A 10,158-nucleotide genomic window follows, 5' to 3' on the forward strand; every position below is an offset into this window, starting at 1 on the left:
AGGGTACGGGTCGTACTTACACTGTTGGGGTGGGGGTACGCTCCATGCATTCGAGGTGAGGGTACGGGTCGTACTTACACTGTTGGGGTGGGGGTACGCTCCATACGTACACGGGTGTGGGTACGGGTCATACTTACACGGTTGGGGTGGGGGTACGCTCCATACGTACGCGGGTAGGGGTACGGGTCGTACTTACACTGTTGGGGTGGGGGTACGCTCCATGCATACAGGGTGGGGGTAGGGGTCATACTTACACTGTTGGGGTGGGGGTACGCTCCATACATACGCGGGTGGGGGTACGTGTCGTACTTACACTGTTGGGGTGAGGGTACGCTCCATGCATTCGAGGTGAGGGTACGGGTCGTACTTACACTGTTGGGGTGGGGGTACGCTCCATGAATACGAGGTGAGGGTACGGATCGTACTTACACTGTTGGGGTGGGGGTACGCTCCATACGTGCGCGAGTGGGGGTACGTGTCGTACGTACAATGTTTGCATAGGGGGTACGCTCCATGCATTCGAGGTGAGGGTACGGGTCCTACTTACTCTGTTGGGGTGGGGGTACGCTCCATGCATTCGAGGTGAGGGTACGGGTCGTACTTACACTGTTGGGGTGGGGGTACGCTCCATACGTACGCGGGTGTGGGTACGGGTCGTACTTACACTGTTGTGGTGGGGGTACGCTCCATACGTACGCGGGTGGGGGTAGGGTCCGTACATATCCGTCCCCACGCTATGTTAAGCTTGTGCGGCCCGTACCCAGGCCTTTGCCACGTGGGTATGAGCCGTCCCGCCATTGTTGGGGTGACGTGGGTGTGTGCGTGGTACGACTCGTACCCACGCTCTTCAGGCATGGGTACGGGACGTACATGTCTGGTTGTGTTGCCGGTTCGCGTCGTGACGGACTTCCGTTGTGGCGGTCGCTGGCTTAGCTGGACACGCCCCCACCCCTTCGTAGTGACCAGGGCATGGGAGTCAGGTATGTCCAGGGCATGTGTGCTGTGTGACTTTGGTGGGGGGTTTGTGGCCTGCCCTGGTCCTGCCACCCCCACCCCACCCCACTTTCCCCCCTCCCTTAGTTGTTCTGACCTTCTGCGGCGTCTGCGTCAGAACCTGTAGAGGAGGTCGACTGCTATGAGGGCCGGGATGACACGTAGGTTCGGGTCCATGTCTGTCCGTTGCTTACGGGTCCTCCTTGTTCGTGTCGTCCTGTCTGTCCGTCGCGTACTGGTCCTCCTTGTTCGCGTCGTCCTGTGTGTCCGTCGCGTACTGGTCCTCCTTGTTCGCGTCGTCCTGTGTGTCTGTCGCGTACTGGTCCTCCTTGTTCGCATCTTCCTGTCTGTCCGTCGCGTACTGGTGGTCCTTGTTCGCGTCGTCCTGATTTCCCGGCAGTTTTTGGCTGCCGGAAAATATTCACCGTGCGGGATGACGTCGGTGCGAATCGTAATTCCTGGTTCGTGAATGGCAGGCTGCGAGCGTCCCGACGTCAGGTCGGCGCTTTCCCAGATCGCATTTGTAGGTTTATTTTGTTCGGTCGGGGTTTTTTACGATTCGTACGGAAATGGTGTTCCCGTGCGAATCGTAATTCCATGTTTGTATATTTTTACGACCGGGTACGCGTCGGACGGAGAATATGCTCCGTCCGACGGTTCGTACCCGGTTTTTACCGGATCGTAATTGGCACCTCAGTGTTTTACTGCTTGTATGAGTTAGTGATTGGGTAGGTGAGTCTGTGTATAAGTGAGTGACTTGGTGTGTTAGTAGCTATAGGGATCAGTGAGTGGGTAGGTAAGTGTATGTATAAGCCAGTCACTATTTATGTAAATAGTGGTATATCTGACTAAATGGAGGAGTAACAGACTATATAAGTCGGTGGCTTGCAGTGTGAGAAGTTGTGTTGGTGAATAACTAGCTGTATGACTGCTTATATTGGTGAGCGAATGTGTGTGTGAGTACCTCTATGACTGAGTCAGTGGCTATGTCAGTGTTTTTATCAGTGTATGACTGGTTGTATCAGTGGCTGCATTACTGTGTGTATGGGTATAATAGTGTATAGAATGTGTGCTTGCGTGTATCAGTGTATACACATGAGTATCCCTGGGTGTGCCAGTGAGTACCTGGGAATGTTACTGTATGTATCAGTGTGTGGATGAATGTATTAGTGTTTAATGATTGTGTGCCTGAGTATTTCAGTCTATTCATGAATGTGTGTATGGGTATGTTAGTGTCTGTATCAATATATGCCTGCATGTGCTAGTGTATACAACACTGTGTGAATGGATGTGTTACAGTCTCTATCTATTTGCAAATGGGTGTTTGGGTATCTATTTAGATTAGCAAGTGGGTGCCTGAGCGTGTGCATTATTGACTAATGTGTGAGTGCCTGTATAGGTAAAACAAGTTGACTTTGTCAGTGGCTGTATGTAATATTGATTATGTATGGCAGCTGTATAAGTAACTGAATGGCTGTGTTAGTAGCTGCTTCGATAAAGAGTGTATGTTTCACTGTTCACAGGAACGACTGGATGTCTTTAACTGTATGGGTGAGTGATTGGCCGTATCAATAGTTACATGGGAAAGTGACTGAGCATGTTAATGATTGTATGCATGGCTAACTGGTTGTATAAGGTACTGTGTGGATGCCTAAGTGTATGTTTAAGTACCTGTATTAGGAAGTAAGTTAATTTGTGAATATCTGTATGAGTAAGTAAAGTCATGTAGTTGTAGCTGTACTAGTAGGTGAGACAGTGTGTTTTTATCTCTGACACTGAGTTAGTTGGTGAGTAAGTGGTTGAATGGATGAGTGACTTTATGCACAAGCTGTGTAATCATTGTATGTGTGAGTGGCGGTACAAGACTCTACCTTAGTGTATAGTTTTACATTGTGAATGTGCTCAACTACACTGAAAGTTGAAATTACAAAATAGGCAAAACAAAGTGATGGCAAGCTATAGCAAGAGCACTTTGTATTTTTAAACTTTCTCCATGGGAATCTCTAACCAATATTTCCGTGGTTGAAGAAGTCTTTTGAGAGACATCTAAAGACATTCTACTGCAGCTGTTGTTGAAAAAGAAAAAGAACAAAAAGATATGTTAGTATTTCATCTTCAAAATTACAGAACCATACCAAAACACATTAGTTATGCTGTAACACTGTATCACAATATAGTGAAAATTGAGTTTTCTCTTTTTTTAACTGTTCTCAGTTTTTCTCAGTTTTCATTCTTCTTCACCAAAAAGGATAGTCTATATGAACAGTGGGGAAAAGACAATCAATGGATGGTAAAAAAAATAGCTGCACAGTACATCACTATAAATAAGTTAGGTGATGCATTGCACTAATTACTATTCATTAATAAATTGCTTTTTTCTGGAGTTACTACACTAATCTAAACAAACCTATGTTAAAAATATTTCTTAAATTATTATATCTGGTACAGTACTTACTGCAAATTAATATAAAACACTCTTTCATTTTGGAGATCATTTTGAAAACATCACCCCTGATAGGCCAAATGGTGTCTAAAATGCTGAAGATCCATATGGACAAAATCCCATACAGTAGTTTTTTTCCCACAAATAGTACCTAGAAGTTTGGTTGATGAAACAAAAGGAGCTATGTTTTTTAGTTTTAAAGAAAGTTTTTGGTTTCAACTTAAGGTTGCTGTTATTGGAGTGTGTCCATCCAGTTTCAGACTTTAAATAGAGGGTATTCCATTTAGACTTCTTTCTGGAAGAGAAAAAGCTTACATATTCTGAAGAACCTTTTAAAGTCATTACCCCCAATAGGCCCAACAATGTCTAAAACATTGATGAACCACATTGGAGAAACACCGTACACAACTTTTTTATCCAGAATTCAGTGTAGTGTCAGAAGTTGTATTAATTCCTTTGTAATTGCCAAAGTAGTAGACGACCTTACTGAAATCTATATTTGTCCAGCTTCAAAGCTTGTAATTTGAGTTTCCAATTTGGGAATCATCTGCTCTGCCTCATTTTAGCATAACTATAAGGCATTTTTGAGTTGTTTCTACACACATATTTTAGGCATAATGTCTGATCTGCAATTTGGACAGGTCGTATTTTGGATGAATATTACACTTTACCCTGCACGGTTCTACAACGTGTGCCATTACCCTGCATTTTTTACTCTGCATAATCTTTTACAACGCAGCACTTTACAATGCAATCCATTACACCGCATTGTCCATTACAATGCAATTTACTATTCTAACTCCACTGGGGTGTTGTAATGCGGAATGCGTTGTAATGGTTTGCGGTGTAAAGCCCTGCATTGTAAAAGGTTTTGCGCAGTTAAAAATGTGGGCTAACTGCACGCGTTGTAATGCCAACGTTGAAAAGGATGTTTACCATTTTGGATAGCCTTCATCAGCAATTTTTCAAAAGGCACAGTTTTAGAATCCAGTAATGATAAGTAGAGAAATCTTTCAGAATTGATTTCAGTGGTAGATGTGAAAGAGCAATCTTCACAGGCATGGTTCTACTTGTAAATCAGTCCAAATAAGTCATCAATATTTACTTCTTTTGTTACAAAACTCCAAGGGTGACCATAAGTAATTCTTGTGTGTCTTGTTGACTGTTGAGAGTAAATATTAGTGATCTACTACATAAATCTTATAGATCTTAAATACCTGAAGCAGAATGCATTACAGATTTTTCAGTCAGTAAACGTTGCAGCAAATTATATAGTGCAGTACACATTCTTTTATCTGATTTTTGTTGAATTTCATTTATTAGGTGTGGTAAAAGGAACAGTACATTCAGAATAACATTTGCATAGCAGTTGACACATGAACTGCTTTCTAACTGGTCAGTTTTCCATTCTTAATACCCTCTGGATTATCCTGGTGTCCTTTCTTTTCTTGAGCATGCATAGACTATTTTGTAATCTTCTGCTTTGGACAGATTATCTGCTTCTCATACACAAGGTACTGGCCTAAATGAGAAGAGTATAGACTTCTTAACCAATTGTACTCTCGTACACAGCTTGCATCAGCGCTAACCCTTCTTATTATCAAAGTCAATCAAAAACAAACTGAACAATGTTCTCATTCACAACAATGCTACATATGACATTCCTTCTTTAAATACAGTAGTTCCAATATTAACAAAAGTTGCATCTAAACATAAACCTTGTGATTTATGGATAGTTGCAGCATACTCTAGAGACAGTGGGAACCGCTGGCGCTGCACATGTAAGTCTTCCACTTGCAAAAAACATACAACACATCGGCCAATCTGTTTGACACCATCAATCTGATCAAATTGTATGGCCAAGTATTCAATCTCATCTCTATTTATCAATAAATGTACCCATTGCACCATTTACTAACCCTTATCAACATTTAAATGACGACGCATAATTACTCTACAGTTTTTGCTCACACTGAAATGCTTTTCTTATCCTGCAGTTTATGATACGGACGTCTTCAAACAATCCAATTTATCTGTGAGTAGTATTGTAACTCTCTGATGTTCCATTTAATCAATAGCTGTAATTTCCAATATATCTTCTTTCTCCAGTTGATTAAAGTTGGAGCACTCTTGAAGTGTTGGCATTAAACAAACTATAGATTTCAGTTCTTCAATGAAATTGTACATTAGTTCTGCTGCTGTAATATTAGATGGAAATCGTGTCTTGATAAGGTGACTTTCCAAAGCACATTTCTCATGTTTTATCAGAGCTCTTCTAATATCCTTCAGTATATCTCCATGTTCCACATCAGATGCTTGAAAAATATTTTTTACTAGTTCTGTGTACTCAAAGTTTAACCAAATATGTACGTTGCCAATACTTCCCAGAGTTTCTTGTTTCATTATCCAAAATTGTTTTGAAAACAGGTTGTCCTTTTACCGGGGTAAGTTGCAGTAGGTCACCAAACACAATTATGCTTTCCTCCACAGAGTACATCGTAGTTTGTTCTTAAAATCTGCTGCATTCTAAAGTGTATGAAGGCAAACATTATGTTAAATTCCATGCTCACTTCATCAAGGATTAGAAGCCTCATTTTTTTCAATACTGTTGCACCTCATGACAAGCGTCACCAGACAATTTCTGGTATTCCAGTTTATTGTCATATTAAAGAGGTAGCATTAATAGTTGATGTAGAGTAATTCCTTTAATGTTATGTGCGGCTAATCCTGTTGGTGCGGTTACTACACATGACAAATTTGAATCTGCAGTCTTCTGTAGATAACTGGTGAGAACTTTAATTAGAAAGCTTTTTCCAGTGATAGCTTGAACACTGATGTATAGTAAAATTGGGTTAAATGAAAAACATTCACACTGTTTATTTTTATGGAGAAATGCATGCTCTATTTTATCCTTAACATTATTGTAAATTTATTTTTGTTCATTGTTCAGTTGCTCTATTAACTGTTCGAAATCCACAGTTTCCTCTTCTACTTCATGCATTTCATTCTCCACCTCGTTAGTAGCTATAGCTGCTTCATTTTGAATTATTGGTTCTCCAAGTGGATCTTGACTTACTGTCGTAGAACTTTGGCTGCTTTGTGAACTCTCCCTAGCTATCTCAACAACAATGGTTTCTTCCTCTTCAATCTCATATTTCAAAATTAGCAAGTAGGTTGGGAAGACTGAACATTCAATACTGTATTTCACAGCATAGAAAGAGTCGTCATAACAGTCCAAATAAATGTGATTCAGCATGGCATTGCTTAAAAAACTGCAAATGTGCCAAGTAGAAAAACTGTCTTCTCTCTGGAGTTTGGCAACTTAGCTTTCTGTGGTTAATTAGATTTAATTTGTTATGTCTCATCAAACAACCGTCCCATCCAAGTACTGCATATCTCCCTTCTTCTATGTTTTCAGTTAGATTACTTTGATATGTATAGTGCTGAAGTACTTCCTAGAGAAATATGATTTGAAGATGGGGACTCCTTCTTGGGTATTATGTATCCAACATAGTAGCTTTCAGAATGTCTCTACTTTCTGGATCAAATTTTGCTAGGTACTGTATTCCTGGGTAAGACTTGAATACTCTATTTCGACTGCTTGCAAGGCCTAGGCTTACCCACATACTTCCTCTTGTCTAAAAACAAACTAGCCAAGTTCAACTGGTCCGAGCCTTCATAGGATCCTATCTCTCTGTGGGAAAGCATTTTCAAACTGAAACTGTACAATTTCTTGGTAAGACTCTTTTCTGCAGAAATCTCCTCCCACATCTCTTTCATCTCTGATTTTGGTATATATGAAGTCACATAGCAAGCAACAGCGATGGATTGGTCTGCAACAAATTGTAGATCCATATTTGCATTCCACATGTTTAGAATTACAGGGTTGTAGTCATTTATGTACGTGGAAGCCCATTTTCTTCTGAGATTGTATGTATTTTTTTGTGATTTCCATATCAGTGTATGTATGACTGCAGACAAAAAGCTGTTCACTCTTTCTTCAGAAATGACAGCTCATTGGAATCCAAAATGACATCTAGTGTAAAATTTTCCTTGGCATCTGTATTTTCAATTACATTATTTGCCACATCTATGAGTTTGAAGTTATAGAACTTGTTGTCTCAACCCATTTCCAGCACCTTTTTTTGGATGGCGCACGTCACATGCTGTTGTATGAAAAACAAGACAGACTCTTCACTATCTGCTCCAAATTTCAGTGCATCTTTTACCCATAACAGCATGCAAATATTTGGAGCACCTGCATCTTGGTACTCTTTGTGCCAAAAGTAATCAATTACTTTAACAACAGAAGGTTTACTTTTGTTGCAGATGAAAGACATCATGGCATCTCAATATATCAATAGATTTTTGCTTAACATCACAAATACTGCTACAGTTCCATTTATATATAGGGGCCTTTCTACACCTTTCCTGTGCCTCTTCAGCTATGCCTTCCTCTACATTTCTAGGTACCATTACCTCTTTTGGAATAGGAGAACCATCTTTTATCTCATAACATCGTCCAGATTCTTTAACTGCATACCCTAATGTGTTCTCTTGGAAGTGGCTTTATTCATTAACGAAAGGCTCAGTACTGGAACTATTTATCCATTCACCGCTGAAAACCTTGCAAAAGTTAGTTATGTTAACAAGTCATTTGTTTTGGCTTTTTCTCCTCATACACAACACTATTTTATCCAGTGTCCTGTTTAGAATCAAAACAAATAGCTTCCTCTTGAGAGCAAAGGCCTTATCATCTACAGTCTCAACACATTGCTTTTGCCTGACTGCAACTTTTTTTCTTTTATACTTCTGCATAGTTCATATAAGATTCTGAATTACTCTACTAAGGAACATTCTAACTCTGATTTCTAAACTGCCTCTGTCTTCTGTTTAAACACTCAGTTTTTTTGACAATGTGTTACTCTTCATATCATGTACTTTTTGCACTTTCTTAGTTGATTTGAAACTTTGTTTTTTACTTTCTTAATTTTGCTGAGTTTCCAGTTGTCCATATACTATTTTAGAAATGTTGTGGTTCTCTTACCAGCAGCTCTTTTCTCTTTCACCACTTTCTCCACATTTTGCTCCTTTTGTTTGTCAGTTGTGAGGAGATAGTATATTTTCCTCTGTTTCTTTCTTCTCTCACTTTTTGATGGCACTGTACCTGTCTGTACTTTTCTAGAAATTGATGTCTGAAAAAAAGTATATTAACTTTTTCATTACGTTTCATATTTTAAGTATTTAAAAATTTAAGCACCAAAATAAACAGTTTTCCTGTTATAATATATCTAATATTACTCTATTACTTTTCAGGTTTGTCTGTGTATTTCTGTCTGGGTTGTTGAATAGAGGGGTTTGTGAGTGTGTCTGTAACTGCCTGTGATACAGGTCTCATCTAACTGCAAAAGAATCAAATGTAAAACGAGCGACCCGGAAAAACTTTTGGCAGAGGCTAAAACTTGCTGGGAAGAAATTAAACTACAGATTGACAATAGTATAAATGCCTGTGAGAATTTCTTGAAAAACTTTGGTCCATCTAACTTCAAAATTAAAGCCATCAATAGCAATTAATGGAACAAACAACCAAAAGGAATTACCCACCAGGCCCAAAAATAGTCAAAAAATCCATCCCCCAACAACTCAAACCAGCAAACTAAGGCAAATAAAAAGCGACATTAATAGAACACTCCGCAGACTCCGTAAAAAGGGTCCCGATAGCAGCACACAGATGGAGTTGAGGAAGTTAAAACACAGTAAGAACAAGATCATTTGGCGAATAAAACAGGAAAACACAGAAAAAACATGGGCTAAATTGCTATATGATGCAAAAACTAACAATAGCACAAGTTTCTGGCACACAGTAAACAACATAGAGAATCCTAAGGCTCCTGTAATCAACTCCCACATAACTGAAGAGGCCTGGGTAAAACACTTAGTCCACTACTTCAATAAAGAAGCTGACGGAACAAAACAAGATGCTGCAGTCCGGCAGCTAGATCTGGAGGCCCTAAAACATCTAGTTGAGTAGATCAATTTCCCAGGCACAACAAAACAGATCAAGAAAAGAATTGTGAAAGGCAGGAAGGTAAATAGACATAATATCGAAAAAAAACATATCGAGTGGACAGAATATCGAGTTTTTAATATCGAATGGACAGAATATCGAATAGCAAAAATATAGTGGTGAAGAATATCGAAAAACAGGTAAGAAATATCGATTACAATAATATAGAAGTAAGTAATATCGACAGTCATAATATAGTTGTTAAAAATATCGAATTTTTTATAGTGTTTTAAGTGTTAGTATATGTGTTAAAAGTATGTATTAATATTGGAATGTATGTTAGAATATTTTTAAAGTAATGAATATTATGTTAATTTATTTTTGTGTAATTAAATTCCGTAGCGGGTTGTGGGTTTATAGGGGAGTAGGGAGAGAAGTAATTTAATTATAGTACATTAAATAATAATTTATAGGAATTATTAATTATTTTTAATTTAATTTAGCGTTTTACTTCTGAAGCGGGTTGTGGGTTTATAGGGCAATAGGGTGGGAAGTAATTTAATTATAGTACATTAAATAATAATTTATAGGAATTATTAATTATTTTTAATTAAATTTTGCGTTTTACTTCTGTAGCGGGTTGTGGGTTTATAGGGGAATAGGGTGGGAAGTAATTTAATTGTTATTAGTTAATTATTAATTGGTATTGAAAATA

This window comes from Triturus cristatus, chromosome 6 (genome assembly GCF_964204655.1).
Source record: "Triturus cristatus chromosome 6, aTriCri1.1, whole genome shotgun sequence".
In the NCBI taxonomy this organism is placed as follows: Eukaryota; Metazoa; Chordata; class Amphibia; order Caudata; family Salamandridae; genus Triturus; species Triturus cristatus.